The 18,334-nt window shown below is 42.6% G+C and overlaps 1 protein-coding gene across 1 annotated transcript in view; it reads left to right on the top strand.

Moving 5' to 3' along the window:
• Positions 1 to 3,350: 3,350 nt before the first annotated feature.
• fut8b (fucosyltransferase 8b (alpha (1,6) fucosyltransferase)) overlaps positions 3,351 to 18,334 on the top strand; it is a 97,629-nt gene continuing 82,645 nt past the window's right edge. Inside the window, exon 1 of the mRNA XM_026193886.2 lies at positions 3,351 to 3,539. The gene's annotated coding sequence lies outside the window, so the exon portion shown is untranslated. The remainder of the gene's footprint in view (positions 3,540 to 18,334) is intronic.

Below are 18,334 nucleotides of genomic sequence, written 5' to 3'. Positions count from 1 at the left end.
AAGAATGATGCGTGCCAAGCCTGCATAAAGATTTTTTTTTTTTAATCCAATAACTTTTAATTTCATGTGTTGTAAACATAAGGCAGCACTTGTGCTTTATTTCCCACCGCTGCCTTCAAACTCAGGTTTTACCTTTAGGTGATCAGAGCTCATGTGTTTTACTATAGGAACTCTGTATCTCAATCTGAAAAGGTCAGCACACACCGAAAGAAAGAAGAAAAAAAGGTCAGGAGGGATCGACCTGCCTTTGGCCTGTAGAACGGTGCTGAATATGGCATCAACAGCCCTCTGTTGCTGGAGGTAGGGTGAGTGTGTGCGTGTTTTTGATATACTCATAGTATGTTATGGGGCATTCAAATGTTATCATTGTGGTGACCATTCTCCTCTTTTTCAATAACAACAAATAAATATATAAATAAAAGCCTTCATTGAAATGAATCCATCAGTATAGGTATGAAGATTTTGTTAAGGGTGATAGTAAACTTCAGTTGGGGTGGATAATGATTAGGATTAGTCATGTAGTTATGGTTAGGTTGGTCGTCATTCCGAAGCCTATGAAGTCTTAAAAATATAGTGTGCATGTGTGTGTGTGTGTTTGTGTGCCAGTTTTGAGCCTGGATGATGAAGCAAAAATGAAACATCTTCTTAGTCACACCTTTCTAATTAAAATACTGCCTACAGTAGCAAGAAAATGCCTGCTTTATCTGCTCATTTCTCTACAATACTAAAAAGTTGCCTTTGCACCACATGATGGCGCTGTGGCATCAGCTTTATGACTCAGACCACTCAAGCAAATTTGTAGGTGGGGGTTGTATTTGTGCTTTAACCCGTTCGACTGCCACTACGTGACGGTTTACGGGCAAGACTGGGCTTGCTCCTGGAGGAGAGAGACCTCTCAGAGGCACGACAGATATTTTTCAAAGATGGATGGAAAAGCAGCAACAAAATAAAAAGCCTCTGGGCATTAAGAATTTGATTTCCTGGCTTATTTCTCAAGTGAAACTGAAACCAGTGGGTAGAAAAACATCTGTGTAGTAGTTCATAGAGAATAGTACAGATGGAATACGTCTTTAAGGGGCATCCATACACTTCCTTTTTCTTTTTTTTCAGCTATTGCTTGGCACTATTTCAAGCCAAGCGAGGTTAATTTAGAGAGATACAGCAAAGGCGTACTTACATTTATGACAGACAGTATGTTTTTTTGTTGCATCAGCTCCAAGTTGATGATCCTCTGTGCATAACGTTAGCAAGCTGCAATTAAAAATGAATATACTGTGACCATGACTGTGAATTAATAAATAAATAGGTCTTGGCACGGACAGCTGAGGGTGATCATGCACAACCTTCGCAGGAGTGGTTTACAGCCGGGTGACTGATGACTTGTGCAGAAGCAGAGTCCACTCAAGAATGCTGTTACTGAATGTAAAATGAATGAGCTTTGCAACAACATCACAGAGCTGCATTACATAAAAATCCTGTGCATGACACTTTGCTACACCTTTATGTTGTACTGTTGTAAGCCCCCAAAAACAACAGATGTTCTGACTGCTCAGTGGCCATCTAACCTTAAGAAGCGTTTTATTTATGAAATTTAGGTCATAGCCACGTAGCAAATTACATACATCCAGTTTCCTAACCAGAGTCAAGGTGGGAATATTTTAGCTGTTGTGGAATAAGAGACAGGGTACAACCTATACAAGTCACCACTCCATCACGGGGCTCTAACACAGAGAAATAACCAATTTAGAATCAACTATTATCCTAACAGTCTTATCTCTGGACTGTGGGAGGAAGCTCAGGTACCCAGAGAGAGCACATGTGGGCACAGGTCAGTGGTTTTAAACTCAGGTCTCTTTTGCTGTGAGGTGACAGTCCTAATCACTTTATAAAAACGTCTTTGGGTTTATTAATATCTCACAATCTTTTGTATTTAAGGTCAACACACACACACACACGTTGTGGCTAAAACTTCGTAAATGTTTTTTTAAAGCATTACCCAGACTGTAAAATACTTTAGAGGCAAGTCCTTGCCTGTGTATTGTGCAGTTCTTTGAGTTTTCATTTTGGTAGATGGATGTAAAATATTAATAACACAATTTGGAAAATCTGCGTCAGCGAACTACCGTAAAAACATGACTCACTCTAATGTGAATTCCTGTCATCCCTTTACCTGGTGGAAAAATGTGGGGTAGTTTCCTTCTTCTGTCTACACATACTCCCAACTGCATTTACTGTGTAAAGCAAGACAGAAATGTTGGATATTAAAGCTATTTGTCTTATCGCTCAGTTTAGACATACGGTTATTATGAGGGCAGAGAATATGCCAAGAGTAATGCAAGAGGCTGTAACAGATAAGTGATGGCGAGTGAGAGCTGATGACCTAATACTGTGCACGGTGTCTCTATTCTGCACTGTACCAGTCACAAGGTCGAGTACCACGCTTACGGGGGAGTCGTGCCCTCCATTGGCCGGTGACACCGGGTCTGTCAGTCTGTGAGCTCCCATGCAATTCACCAATCCAACGCGGGTGTGCGCACTGCCGCTTTCAAGTCAACGATTCCCATCAGAGTCTGCATCACTGAGAACGACGCGCAATCAGGAAATTAGACCTACGCGCCTTCAAAATAAATGAAACAATATGGTTTGCAAATGAACTTCGCACTGGCACAGAGCCAGTAAAGTGCTTCTGTATCACCGCCGGATATACTATAAAAAGAGGAAACACAATTCAAAATAAGGAAGAAACAAGACAAAATGAGGTTCTTCTGTACCCAGCAGGTTGATTCTGTTCATCTGGACGTAGCGTTTTCAATGGGAGAAACGTTTCGTCACTCATCCAGGTGACTTCTTCTGTCTTAGATCATTTACTTACCTGGATGGTTGAGCATGCGTCAAGACATCAAGACAAGGTTCTTCTGTTTCACAATAAAACGAAATAACTCGGATTAACTAACCTGAGAAAATCAGCAACCGTAGGGGTATTTGAGATGTCTTAGTCCTTTCCAAAACAGAAATAATAAATAACTTTTCTTTTGTTTTATTTGCCAGGCCAGACAATACACTGAACACAGGTTAAAACAACACAGTTGAACACACTGTGGTGTTTGGAAATGTGCAATGAATTTGCATCTGTTTACATGTTTGTTTTATGATGTATTTGTTGTATTTTTAAGTAAAAATACATAATAAGAATAAATAATATATTTAGTTCCAACCCTAAAGTATATATAACTCCAGCTCCACTTTAAGCTACTGCACCTGAAGCGCGCGCATTCTTTACTTTGAAATTATCTCACCGGATGTGGAGTCTCATCCCCCTCCCCATTCTCCGATCTCTGTTGACACCGGCCATTCAGCAGATCCCCACAGAGCAGCCTCGACTGCCGGATTCACAGACCCCAGCTCCCCTCAGTTCCTGTTTCCGCCGCAGCCGTCCTACTCAGTTTTGTGGAGCAACACGTCTCGGCTGTCTGCTGCTTCAGGACCCAGCCTCCGCAGCTCGGGTCGGGTGCCTCTGGAAGCCGGCGTATCAAGTCAAGGTAGGTAGCGGATCACGCTGCTCGCATGGCGGAAATGTTGAAGCAGCAGAGGCAGTGCTCAGCCCGTTACATCCCGGCCTGTTGACTGCGTCGCTGGTTAGATCAAACAGCGGTCACGGTAGGAAGCGATTTCAGGTCCCGTTACATCCGCGCTTTTTACTCTCCATCAGGGGGTCTCTCTTGTTGACACCTGGCTGCTTTACATACCCACAAACTGCCTTGCGACCCCCCCCCCCCCCAGGTTTATTTTTTTGTTTTGTTTTTTTTTTACCGCTCGTTCGCGTTGAGAAGAGCAAGTGCTCGGAACAAATTGGTTTACAGTGTGACCGCGTCAGGACCCGGGTAGTTAGTGTGAAAGCGCCTTTTAAGACCCAATAATCACCTGAATGAACGTGCAGCGGGTTAATTTTTGACATCAACCGTGCTAGAAATGTGTAGCCTATATGCTAGCCGCTTTTCTATGTGTCGTTAAATAAGGATGCAATGCTTTTGACCTCCAGTCTCGCGCACACAACGTGTTAAGAAAGACACATGACACCGGCGTGTGTGTTTGACAAGTGTCTGCCTCCCTTCCTTTGCTGTGTTGTATTTATGCGTGGCGGCCAGACAAAGCAACTGCCTGTGTGTAAGCCTCAGTGCACAACTGCTAGTATCTGGAATCGCTTTGTATCACCAGAGCCAGGCGTGCGTTTGTTTTCGATATCTGGAGGTATGGGTAGTGTTTGCTGAGGCCTCTGATATGGGGTTTTTGAGAAATAAAAACTGCTCAGTTAAGTTCATGCTGCATCGCGTCAGGTAGGTCAGAGGGGGTGAGCTCTGCTCCCCATCTCCACTCGCACGCGTGCACGTTCCGATAAAGCTGGCGATGCTGTGCACGGCATCGCCCACACGCACGGAGGAAGTATGTGTTTTGTGTGTGGTGTAGTTCCACTGATAAGAATCTGGACCGTCAGGGCTGGTAAGGCCTGAGGTTCAGCTCCCAGCAGGAGCACCCATTAGAAGATGTATTCCTTCATAGTGATGTGAGGACCACCAAATAGCTCGTGATAAATGTACAACTTAGGCAGCAAAAGCTCTTGGTATATGAATGGCTGTAATACTGCGATGATGTCAGAGCTCTAGCTAAAATCAAAGCATGTCAGAAAGAAGCATAGTGAAAGGCTCTTGTTTAATTGTGTTCCATAAGACAGATTATAAGTGCGGTATCTTATTTCTTTTTCATAAAAATCGATTTGTAAAGGATGGCTCTCTTTCTTTTTTTTCTTTTTTTTTGCTTGACTTTATTATTTCATATCACTTAATGTCTGGAGCAGATATTACAAGACATATCTCATCTCCATGAAGCACACAAGTGATTTTTCTTTCTTCAATGGCATATGGCCCGACTATAATTTATTAGTCTGTAATGTTGTATAGTGCCACAATCATCCCCAGAGTGTTGATCCATTTGCTGCCCATATCCCTTGTGCTCCCATTTGAATTATATTTGCTGACAAGGGAGAAATGCAACACCTATGGACAACTAATTCATCATTAATGTTATCTAATAAAGTCAGCCTTGGTAACTGGAAGCAGATTGATTGAGTTAGTAGCCCTAATCCATTCATGAATAAGTAAACAGCTGTATATATTGCTGGGACAGCAGTCTATGCCACGGCAGGGGAGCTCGGTCTTGGATTCCAGTGGCAGCCACTGTGCTGCTTCAGATAGACGCGTGGTTATATTTGAGTTGCTTTAAACTGTCAGGGGGCAATTATTTTACATAAAAGCAACTGTGACTCACGCTTTGGCAACAATTTGCTTTGATCTGGGCTTTGCCATTTGAGGAATGAATGGGCATAGCCATGGGTGGACCCATTTATACCAGCCAAGTATTAATAATTTCATTAGAGTAGTTCATTCGCGGGTGTCTTATTTGGGTGAAGCGCTTAGATCAAGCAGTAGTGATAACGCTCACATGCAGTTACCCTGAAAATTTACTTGGCATGTTTGAACTTTTTTTTTGTAAAATGCCACCCCTGATTGTGTTCCTTCTGTTTGTTGGGTTTATTAGAATAGACACATATTACATTTGCAGCTATGTAGCTGCTGGCACGCATGATACTGCATCTATAATGCAGGAGAATGTGCTTTCCAGAGAAGTACACTTCAGCTGATCCATTCCCCCCCCATTCCCCTTTTGTTTCCCTGCCTCTGTCTCTGCCCTTTGCGCTTCCACCTTCAGTGCCTCATGCCGCTGTCTGTCTTCATTTTTTTTGACTAATGACTTCATTAAACATATTACTGTTGCTCTGGCAAAGAGGTTGGATGCGGGGCGATGAGCAAAAATGGGCGGCGACTCATTTAATAGGTGTATTTAACGTGTGCACGTTTGTCACGTGGCGAGCACCGTTCCTCTGTTTGGCTTAGCGCAGCGAGTCCCTGCCAAGTGGTGTTTTTATTTAAAATAGGATTTGTTTTTCATTTCAATTCTTTCTGCAGCACCAGCCTGTCACCTGCACAGCAAGCGCCTCTGTTTGCATGAAAAGCCATTCTAATTTCAAGCATCACAGTGTTTTGGCTTAGTGTACAGTTTGTGTGTGTATAATGCTTGATGTTGGCTTCGGGGTGCTGTGTATACATCCCCTTTCTCCCCCTGTTGTCCCAGATATATCCTTTTTTTTTTCTTTTTCCCCTCTCTAAAAATGTCAGACGGATGAGAAGGCTGAATTGTGCTGTGGAGGAAACAAACAGCACATTTTGAAGACATGCTCCCAGTTTTGGGGCTTCATGCTATAAACACAAAGAACAACTGAAGTGAAGAGGCTATGCAAGACATGGCAGTGCTTGTAGGGAGATGCAGTAACAATGTTACCAAAAGAGGCTCATCCGCAAGCATTGATTTGTTGGTATTGTTAATCTCTGTGCTGGGTATTCGAATTCCAGACAATGTACTGTAAATAGAGCAGAGGCCATTGAAAAGACGCTTTTGCTTTTGTTGTCCCTGCTTTTGGGAAGAAAAAGGCGGAAATGATTATGTATGGAAACATGGACACATACCCATTTTTGAGCCGTATTATCAGGAGCTTGGTCTGTAAAGATAGAAGAGATAAAGAATAGCTGGTTCATGATGCGGTTCAGTGAGCAATTGCTGTATGACTAGTGCTGGCATTTGGCTGGCATTTTTCATATTAGAGGGGTTGTTTGGGGTTTGTTTTATCTCTCTTTTGCCCTCTAGGATTTGAAAACGTCCTTATGGAGATGAGAAAATAATCACTAACATATTAAGATGTTAATGAGTTTGTTGGGACTGTGTTTTGTGGGTTTGGCTAGGATCTGTAGAAGAAACGAGCTGAGCAGCATTCAGGTATTGTACTTTTTGTGCACCTGCAGAATGCAGCATTTCTAAAGGGCAAAATCGGTAGGAAAAAGACCTTTCTGCATCACTCTTCTCCTGCTGTCATCCTGCTGGAGGGCCATTATTATCCGTATTGTAAGACAGAGTGACTGTCTAGTGATTGCATGAGCCAATCACAAGGCGAGTATAGGGCAGGTTTCCATGGTGAAAAGCGGGCTGGCCCGTGAGGTTGCTGAAGCTCAGCTTGAGTAGGCTAGCCTGATCCAGGCTGATAGCATTCTCCGCCAGCAGAAGAAGAAAAAGGGCCCTGGAAGGCCTGCCCTGCTGTCTGCCTGTCTAAATGTCTTGTTGTTTGTCTTCCCATCTTTACTCGCTTGAATATCTAAGGACAGGATAGAAGAAGAAGTTTGGAATAGGAATTCAGTCAGACAGGCGCAATAGGAGCTTGAGCCGATAGCCATGTGCCATCAGATTTGATTTGTGTAGGGAGTGGAGATGGATCACATGTCTTTGCTACATCTATCTCGGGTGGGGTTGGAGGATGTTAGAACATGCACTGGGGTTGAGGGATAGCTCTGAGTGTACCCTGTTCCTGTTACTTTTGTTGTGACCAGTCAGACATTCGGACCAGGGCTCCCCCTAGAAGAGTATGCTGCCCCCTCTCTGTTTGGCCCTGCAGGGAGGCTGCCCAGCCTGCAGTTCACCCGCATCACTGAGAATGTGTACTTGTGCGTGCACACTCTCTTGTGTAGGCTTGCTTTTGCTTTTTCTTGGGGAGTTATTGCTGCAGCAGTCTGAGGTGGGAAGTGGGTCTTACGACATTTCTTCTCGGCTCATTGGAGCCATCCATAAATAGGCATGTACCCATCCACTTGCAGCTTTTAAATTTCCTCCTTCCCCTGTTTCTTCTGCTTTTCAGTAGGAGGCACTTAAGTCCCCCTTGCTGCACACTCTCCCACGTGCCTTTGCATTAATTTATGTCTTTCTATGTAATATATGTATGTATTCTAGTTTTGTATCTTTGTGTAAGCATCACACGAAGACAAGTAGAATGCAAGCGGTGCCTTTTCTGCTTGTGGAACTGAATTCATATGGGTATGAGACACAGTGGGAATTTTTAGCTCATCACAAGTTGCTCAGGGATTCACTGTGGGACACAGACAGCTGAAACCACCCATCTACCCACAAAACCCCTGATGCTCAGTGCCCATGGCCCATCAAACAGCCTTGTTAACCCCTCTGAGTCCACAGCTCAGGCCAGGATCAGCACAGGCATGGAGGGCTGGAGGGATTCAGAGATGCTAAAAATTCTTTGCCATCTGACAAGTTTACTGTGCTGTGTTGTTTTTATGGACCCTACACTGTCTAAGTTAAAACAAGATCTAAAATTAACAGACTCTAAGGAATGTTTTGAGCACAGGAGATTCCAGAAAGTACAAGTCGTCACTAGTGTCATCCAAGGCTGAACGGGACAGATATTTTGGAGTAAAGAAGAGGCAGATGGGTATGGATGGAAAATTAGGAGGGAAGAGAGTCTCAGTAACTGGGGCAGCTGTGTAGCTTGAAGCACAAATGCTCAGATTGCCCACCTCACCCCTGCTTTAAAAAAACAGAGTCAGAGAGCCAGATGCTGGACATTAGGATCACAGTGACAATAATTCGCATTCATTCGAACACAGAATGCACAGGCCCTCCACAACACACACACACACACACGCGCACACACACACACAGGGTAGAAAAGAACACGACTATGAGCTCATCTGACAGAATGGGTGCATTTCCCACACTTGGGTAAAAAGGTTGTGTGACAGGCGTGCACGGGGGTTGTGGATATTATTCTGTTTTCAGCATCAAACGAAAATTCCCAGCAGCACACAAGGACTGCTGAATGTCCTCCATTTAGCCAGTGGTATCCAATGGTACTAGCCAGTATTGGATGGCCTGCATGTGACCTCTATGCAGGTCCGGAGAGGGTTCAACCCCAGGCTCCTGTGAAAGTGGGACCTGGACTGTGATGAAAGGCGTGCATTATCGTTCTCCCAGGCAGGGGGCCTATTTGTGTCACTGTTGCCAGTTCTGCTTCCTGAAGGGTTTATTTGCCTTGATGGGGAGAGTGTTTGGGGATTTTTGCAGTCGCACTATTGATCCTTAAGGGAGAAATTCATCTCTGTAACCTCCATTGAGAGGTCAGAATGCAGGGTCAGCCACACTGTTTGGCCATTGTAGCTTGAAGAGATGCCGTGTTTAGCACCGAGCCCCCCAATGTGTGTGCCAAGTTCACAAGAGGTGGTTAATGTGAATCTGTCCATCTCTATATTTGTCACAGAGTTCACTATGAGTGTGTGTGACATTTGCTGCGTGTGTTACTGATGGTTGTCGGTGTAGGGCGGCGGCTGAGAGGATTGAGTGGGATCGTAGAGGATTGGCCTGATTGGATTTCCGTTGTAGGAGGCTTGTCACCTGGCACAGCATGGCGCTCTGGAAGACAGCAGGGTAGCAATCAGACAGCAGTCACACTGTGAATATACAGCAAAATTTGCATTCAGGCATTGCGGACCCAAGCATTCACCGTAAAAAAGAAAATATTAGATTGCACTTTCTCTGTACCGTAAATGATGACTCACAGATTTATTTATTTATTTATTTATTTTAACCAGCTTCGAGAGACCTGCATACAATGCAGTTAAAAGATATTTGGTGTTTTCTGAGTAATATTGGTTAGTTTAGAGCTGATTGTAATTTTTAGGTAGTATTCAGTACACCAAGTATGCACTCGGTATGTTAAAGTTAAATTGAAAAGGCTAAAACGATGGGGCATTTCTATATTACGATCGTTAGTCTGTATTTTTCAAACTAGTGATGATATAGTCATCCCATACTGACGAACCGATACACCAAAAAAGATCCTAAAAGCTCAGATATGCCCACTCTGTTTCCCTCCTAAATATGAACTGTCTGTTTCCCTAAGCTGAATAAAACAGCTTGCTCCATTGAGCTTGTCGAGCCTTTTTACTGGGGGTTGTTGAAAAGCACTCTGGGAAATATAGGAAATCGCTAACTGAAGTAGAATTAGATGTGGAAAGCTGAAGGAAAGTGGGCACAACAAAATAGTAATTATAAAAATCACAGAATAACTCCTGGAATGCATTGTTCATCACATATTGATGGTTTTCAGTGCTGTGAGAGCATCTTATAAAATATATTTTTTTGTTGTTTTCTCAAAGCTCTCTTTTAGTGCTTTCCTTTAGTGGATTTAATTGAAGACACCAGCCAAAAGTCAGATGGCATTTTTCTTTTTTTAAACAAAGAAGGACTTGAATCTTAACTAGAGAACAGCAAAAGGTGCGTTCATCTGTAATCATTAACATACTTTAACCAATTAAGTCCTTAAACCTAACATATTAAGGTCTGTCTAACAGATTCAAATTGAAGTGGATATAAGCAGCCGTCTCCTAGTTCAGTTTCTATGTATAAAGCCCATCTTGGAAGCGTCTTTCTGCTTTTACGTTCAAACGAGCGGCATTGTTGTTTCCTTGGATTTAAACTTGTACAAAGTGCAAATTTTATTAAAATTTTAAACACAGCTAGATTGAATTTGTTGGAATTCAAACACTGTCTGCTCATCCTCCACAACTATGTATCTGGTAGATAACATCACATCAACAAACACAGCCCAGATCGGTGTGCTGTCCGTTTTTTTTCTCTTTAATTTTGTCTGTCTGCTACTCTCATAAATCTGATCTTTGGAAGGACTGCAAGATGTCAGCAAATTATCCTAAAGCACTGCAGTCCTGATGTTCCTCAAAGACAGTAACTCAGTATTGATTGTGGTGGACAGAAGTTTTTTTTTGGGTTAATTTTCCAGATAAAGAGAAATGTTTGCTCATTCCACAAACTGGGGTCTCTCAGAAGAGATTACAGCGTGTTCCTCACGATGATTATACCTGTGCAGTGTGCTCGCCCAAAGACAAAAGAGAGCAACACTGCAAAATGGGGACAACAGCGCGTTTGACGCATACTGCAGTTGCGATGCATTTGCAGAATGGATTCAAGGTTTTATTAGTTAGCTTAATAGATGTAACTTGAAACATTTCCAGGAGCTTTTGCTTTTGGTATATAGTTGAAATGTGTCTCATGGGACCTCCTTGATGTCCAGTCTCATGCTGGTTAATGGTATTTCTGGGTATTAAGGAGTACTGTGTGCCAGAGAAGTCTCACTTCCAATCTTTCATTTATTGATTGAGTTATAAAATTAATTTGTAATGCTCATGTTGCAGGCTTTGCATTAGAGCAGTGTCAGGATGAATTTCCAGTCCAAGTATAGTGCAGATGCCAGTTGTTTGTGGGTTGCAGTACAAAAAATGAGTGTGTGTGTTTATTCCCAAGACATCATTTACATCAAGTTGTCCATCCATCAAATAGGAGCAAATTGATTTTTTTTCTTTTTCTCAGTTCCACATCACTCTTAAAATATATAATTGGAGAAGTGAAAAAGATGTTCTTTTGCAAACGGTAACCGCAACTGTACAAATGAATCAAGCTGTACTTTTGGTACAAAGCAGTGTCTGAGGGGTTTACATGCGTCTTTTTTTTGCATGTACTGACATCTTTCCTGTAAGGTTACGCCTTCACAGTTGCTTCACAAAATAATGTTTTAGGAACAAACATCTTCCTGTGTTATTTGTTGTTGAGCGTAGTGTAGAAGTCTGCTGCAGCAGAGCGCACTTTCTTTTCTGTTACTCGGGTACAACTTGAACTAGTGGCTGCTACAGTGCAAGGTTAAGTGTTCTCTGGTGTTTCTGTAACATCAACCAGACTTCTATATATTAGCAGTTTGCTTGGAGGAAGAAACCAGCCTGAGACTAAAGGTTTTGATGTGGAGAAGTGTGTTGGAAGCTCATTTTATTTCTGATAGCCGGAAAGAAAAGAGGAACAAAGCAAACATTTTCATTTTCTCTCTCATCATGTATCTTTGTCCCAGCTTTGGTTCCTACTTGCTTTAATTTCTGATTTATTTATTTTTTTAGTTCTTGTTGGAGAGGAGGATGTTATTTCTCAAAAAAAGAAAGAAAGAAAAAACTCCCAACAAAAAAACACTGCAGCTGTAACATCTTGCTCTGTTTGTTTACCCGGGAAAGACTGTGAATCCTGCGGGACCTATTCTCCAGATCCAGCACCTGTGCTTTAGCTCTGAGTCAGGTTCATAGGCCACCTTTGCTTTCCCACATCAGCACTTTTCTTTTAAATTTTGTATCTTGCTGTCTCTGCAAGATCGTTGATGCCACTGAGTTCTCCTCTGTGTTTGTGAGAGTGGCAGCACTGGCATTCACCTATGGCAAAGCCCCTTAGTAAACCAGCATGAGACCATTTGCATCTGACATTCTTGTCATGTTGCCCTAGAGGTGTTGCATCATATAGCCTCACCTCCTACTCTTCCCATCTTTATGTGCTGTCGCTGTACCATCCCCACCACAACCCCACTGCTCCTCAGTGCCAGAGCTATCAGTGCAGTGGACTTTAAAGGGCCTGCTTGGCAGACCCATTTCTCAGTTTTAGCTGTGGTCTGGGAGAGTAATAACAACGTGCCAGTCAGATATAAGAGCCCCTAATGGGGACTCAGTGAGATGACACAGCAGTCCAAGGCCTATTATGCAGTTGGATCTGTATAGGACAGATGGGGAGAGAAGACAAAAGAGAGCAAGTGACCGACTGGATCAAAAAAGGCAAAACTTGAAACTAGAGATGGCACGATACCACTTTTTTATGTCCGATACCGATACCGATATCATAAATTTGGATATCTGCCGATACCGATATGAATCCGATATAGTGTTTTTTAATCAACAAAACTGGTTTTTTTTTTAAATATCTTGCTGCATTTTGTATAAGTTCATACTCAAGTTTAAAACAACAACTACACTAAAGCTATTCTGTTATACCTGTATGCAAAAAAAAAAAAAAATTTCATAGTTCAGCAATACTGATCAATCTAATAAACTTAAACCTACACCATCCTCCCTATTCTGGTATTTTAAAGAGTACTTAGCGTAAATATTAAGCAACCTAACTAATAGGGTTCCAACTCCCAGCAACAACAAAAATAAATAAATAAAAAATAGGGAACCACCCCTCACGCTCCACCTCATGATGCTTAATCGACGTAATCAACCTTAATTTGATGCAGTGTGAAAAAAAAAAAGCACAGAAATCAATTATTTTTCAAGAAATATTAAATAGATTCAACATCTTTCTTCAACAAAATTGCAGACTGCACAGATGGTACCTTCCCAAAGGAAAAAGTACTATAGCTTACTAGGGTATATATATTAGACTTAATAGTCACTATATACAGTAATTGACTTCTATTCATTTTACATCAAATTAAAACTTTGGGTGTCAGATAATTATTTATTAAAAGCTCGACATTTTAAATGAGAATAAGAAAGAAAAGTATGTCTTTGTGCCCCCTTTTCCCAGTTAATGCCCTATCGGCCCCCCTGGCTAAACTTTGCTAGATCCGCCCCTGCACAGTTACCAGCCGTCAGCTACATAGAAAAAGATCCTCGAGTAGAAAGTAATAATAAATAAATTCTAACAACAGCTGATCAAGCTTAAACGTGCTGCTGTTGTTCAGCCGCTGGTTTCCTCTTTCTGGTGCAAAGTGGGCCAAAAGCAAACAAGAGAGACGGACTCGCGACAGAAAAGCCGATCAGCTGATCGTTAAGCAGTTTCATGATTGAAGTAGCAGCAAGAAGAGGCAGTCGCTCCATATATCGTTTGGTAAGCTTAACGCAGGAATGCTTTACAAACATTCAGAGATGGACTTACACACTTGCTTTACTTCTCTCGGGATAACTTTGTCGGAGATGAAATGCCGGGTTGCTAGCGAAGCTCCAAATGCTATCCAGACCACCGACAGGTCCCGCATGCCACAGCCGCTCTATCACGTGATGCATACTGCTCCGACTGCTAACGTTCTGAGGTGAGTTACGGCGTGTTGCAAGTTTTGTGAGGTGCTTTCGTGATATTTAATGGATCGGATTACATTTTTTATTTTTCTCCGATATCCGATCCAGTAATTTAGGTCAGTATCGGACCGATACCGATACGTAATATCGGATCGGTCCATCTCTACTTGAAACATTCCTCATAGAAACGGCAGGAAAGTGGAGCACAAGACCAAATAGACAGGATGGAGGTATTCTGAAGCAGTGGGGATGCATTCTGTTTGTCTACGTCGGTGGCCCAGAGCTAGTTTTGACGAGGATCGAGGAGACACTCGTGTGATGCCAACCACATGACCAGATTTTCAAATATGCATCTGTGAAAAAGCTGAGTGACGAGCTGCTCCAGAAACAGAAAACAGCCTCTCCCAGCCTGATTTTCTTTCTGTCTTTTTTTTAAACTTACTTTGATCTTGTTACAACAGCAAAGAATTGAAGTTGGCACATCAACTCAGTGAGGAGCTTTTCAACACCTAGCAAGGGCTTTGCCTCCTCACTTTGATTTGTGGAGTAAATGAAGGATTTTCATAGATGAATCAAGTGTTATGGTTGTCCTCCAACTTTTGATGTTTAAATAAAACTGAAAACAGTTGCAGCCACCCGAACGGCGGATGAATGAAGAGAGCCGCAACCCCGGACGCCCTTTTATTTTTCGCCACTCCACTTGCACTGCACAGAGCGTGTACTCGAGAGTCATAGTGTTACCCTATAGTTGTGTCCTTGATTCGAGAGGTGATTTACATATCCCCTCTTGAACTACTTGTCCTAGTGAACGAGCAGGTCTTTACAGCGTGAACAGGGACAAGCCCGACGAAGGTCAAGCTGTAAAGGTCAAAGTTCATCTGTAAGCTACCCCATCAATCGAAAGCTGACCCATCCACTCGACTGAAATAACAAAAGACCTCATGCACTCTGTCTCTTGTTCCTTCATGGCAGCATCATCCGCCTTACTCACTTTTTGCTCTCCTCTGGCAATTGGCGCCCTAATTGAGGCACTCTTGAGCCATGTTTATCACCGTGGCAACGTTGCCCTGCAGATAATCATTGTCTTGTGGATTAGCATAACAACAGAGAAGAGGCTTTTGCTTTAATTCCTCTAACACTGGACCAAGCTCCTTTGTGTCGGCTCGCCTGCCAGGCTTGTCTTAACTGGGATTAGAATCATAGGCCCTCACATTGCGCTCATAGTTATTTGAACTCTCTCAGCGCCTTTGGATGTTTCTTACAGAAATGATTTTTACCTAATCATTTTTGACCATTTCAAAGTTGGGAGGAAAAATGTGAATCTCCATCATCTATTCAAGTACTCGGGTCCATTAACTAGGCTTCATCCTGCCCTGCTCTCCTAGGATGTGAGTTATTAAGATTATCTATTTATAGCAAGAGAAAGGAAAACACAACCGCTAGCTTTGTCCAAGCAGCTTGTAGAGTATTGTTTGTCCAAAATGGATTTAATGCTGTTCTTGGGTCTTAGGTTTTGAAGATAAATCGATATGTTTTCAGATAAGATAAAGGATGAAACAATGCAGTTTATAGCTACAGTACGTGCAAAAATATTGAGCCTCCTGTCATTTTTTTTATATTTTACTATGGAATTGGTGCCTAAACATTCTTGGGCAAGCTTTTTTCTTCCAGGCTTCGCATGACTCTTCCCCTACATATTGATAACAACTTCCATCCATCCATCTTCATCCGCTTTATCCGAGGCCGGGTCGCGGGGGCAGCAGCCTAAGCAAAGAGGCCCAGACCTCCCTCTCCCCAGCCACCTCCTCCAGCTTATCCGGGGGAATACCAAGGCGTTCCCAGGCCAGCCGAGAGATATAATCTCTCCAGCGTGTCCTGGGTCTGCCCCGGGGCCTTCTCCTCCTCCCCCTTGATAACAACTGGAACAAAAAAATTTAAATTTACATTCATCCCTCAATTGACGCAGATTTTCATTCCAGTTGTAGAATAGTTTCTTTAAATCTACCCTGCACCCTCCTTTCTCAGGAGGTTCAGCGGTGAATCAACGCAAGGCCCAGATGCATCTCTGTGGTGCTGTGTCAGGTGTAGTTCTCAAAGAAATGACTTTCAAATACTGTTTACGTGATGTAGGCATGCTACTTCTTCTTTTTGTCCTGCTACCTCAAATTTTGTAAAGGGTACACTGCACACCATTTCAAGTTTTCAGCTAACAGCTCTTTGCGACAGACTGCTAGTAACAAAGTGTCTAAAGAAATCATCAATTCTCTTGCTAAGTTAATCTTTATCCCCTGAGTTGGGCGCCTTGCTGCTGTGCTTTAGTGTTTATTAAGTTAGTGTTAAGTGGCTGAACAAAAGGGGGGGCACATTCTTTTGAACATGGTCACGTATATGGACTGAATTGAAAATGAGTGAAAAAACGGCCCATGTCATCCTCCTCATTAGAAGTATTAAGAAATGAGGGCCAGTGCAAGATTTTTGCACAGTACTGTATACAATTTGATATCACATTAAATAAAGTTTCCTAATCTCTTTTCTGATGTGTCAATGCTTGTAACTTTCAGGCAGCCCTGCCCCTACACTTGCTCTGCACCTCCAACTCACTCACAAATAACTCATTGCTCAAGTTGATGCTCTGTCTTCCTTTGACCCATTTTTCAAAAAAAAACAAAACTCTTATCTACCGATTGTTTCCTTAACCAATTATTCTTAAAATGCACCTCCTTCTGCTCGCTCCAGAAATAAATTGTGTGTGAAAGCACGTGGTTCAATATGCTTCAAACGAACTAGTTAATATTTGCCCTGCCAACAATTTAAAAGTGTTTAGACCTTTCAGAGGTGCGAAAAAAGTTGGTACAGAGACTAAATTTAAAACTCTTTGTACTTTTAAAATCTTTGGATACCTCACCAGAGTGTTTTTTTTTTTTGTTTTGTTTTTAAATGCCTGTCTACATGAAGGGAGCGTGCTATTCAAATGCTCAGTTTGTTTCAGAATGTTACAAAAATTGTTGGAGGCGATGGCTGTTTCAATTCCTGCTCGAGCACGCTGACAGTTTTAATCTTTGTTGGAAGTCGTAACCTAGCAGACACCAAAGTCTAACCTGCAAATGTGAAAAAATATTCAAACTAATTCAAATTACACCCATGTAACATTAATATAACATTCAAAATGGCATGCAGAAATGCCTGGCTGGATTTGTGAGAAGTGAGTCACAGCTGGGAGAAAGTGGGCGGCTGGTGGCAAGTGTAGGGAGAGGAGGCAGGCATGTAACAGGAGCACGCTATGATGTCCTTTCCTAATCTGCCGGTGCACTGCAGAAGGGGCTCCCATGGGAGATTGGGTGTAACCACTTGTCTGTGCCTGCTGGCAGAGGGGAGCTGGGAGAGAGGCGGAGGAGTGAAGGGGAGAGGAAAGACATATGGGGGAGCGGGGGCAGCCGCTGACCTCGTAAGCGCACGAGATTAGGAAGAATAATAAAAAGAGGTCTTTGCAGTGCTTCACTAATACGCGTGGTAATTTAAAGACACTCCGAAAAGAAATGTCAGCGATGTGTGGGTGGACACATTTAATGTGTGCGTATGAGTGAGAGCGAGAGAGATGGAGAGAATGATGTACACGCAACAATCCCCATGGAGGATTCCTGTGGTAAACCATTCTCAGCGTCTCAAGCAAACAAATGGTGAGCCGTGCAAAAATAATTTCAGGCCCTCTCAAAAAGATGACCACACCATTAAAAGGAAGCTCCTTTTTACGATTAGCAGGACTCTATATGCTTTTGCCACACACACACACACACACACACCCTTCTTTGTCCTTTTTATTTTGTGGGATGCTGGTTTCACACGTTTCCTGCGGCTGAAACGATCTAAGTGTGTTATCCCTTTGCCAAGCTTTCCCCCATTCTGATTAGCTGGTTCTTAAACCCAGGAGCCAACAGTGTTTAATTCAGTTTAACTTTCACTTGGCAAGACCATGGCAACATAACATAGCCAGTAGCTCTGCATAACATTTCTCATATTAAATCTGATGAAGTTTTGCGACCATTCTTTGACCCATTTTTTTCCTAAATAATGATTAACACTCCTGGCTCGTTGTGTTCACCTGCAACATAGAGCTGAGCAGTGGGGGAGGGCGAGTGGTATGAGGTAGGCTGCTGGAGGAGGTGACATCTGTGACCCAGAACAACAGTGGTGGATGCTGGACACATGCTCCTTCCTCAAAGGCTACTGGCACCCTTTCTGCCTCATTGGGCTCATGCCCACAAACACACACACCACATTTTTAAATACATCAGAATGAAGCCACTGTACATTCAGTTACTGTGAAGTGAAATTGATTCAACTTACCTTTAGGATATAAAGACTGTTTAAAATATTTCCCCCATACACAATCATTTTGCCCGTTACACTGTATAGATTTTCTTCTTCATTTGAGACTGTTAACCTACAGTCAACGAGCTGCCGGCAGTAACTTTGCAGAGCTGATACCA

This window comes from Astatotilapia calliptera, chromosome 15, assembly GCF_964374335.1.
Source record: "Astatotilapia calliptera chromosome 15, fAstCal68.1, whole genome shotgun sequence".
Lineage (NCBI taxonomy): Eukaryota > Metazoa > Chordata > Actinopteri > Cichliformes > Cichlidae > Astatotilapia > Astatotilapia calliptera.
Note: the sequence above shows the minus strand (reverse complement) of the source record. Positions and strands in the feature narration are given on the sequence as shown.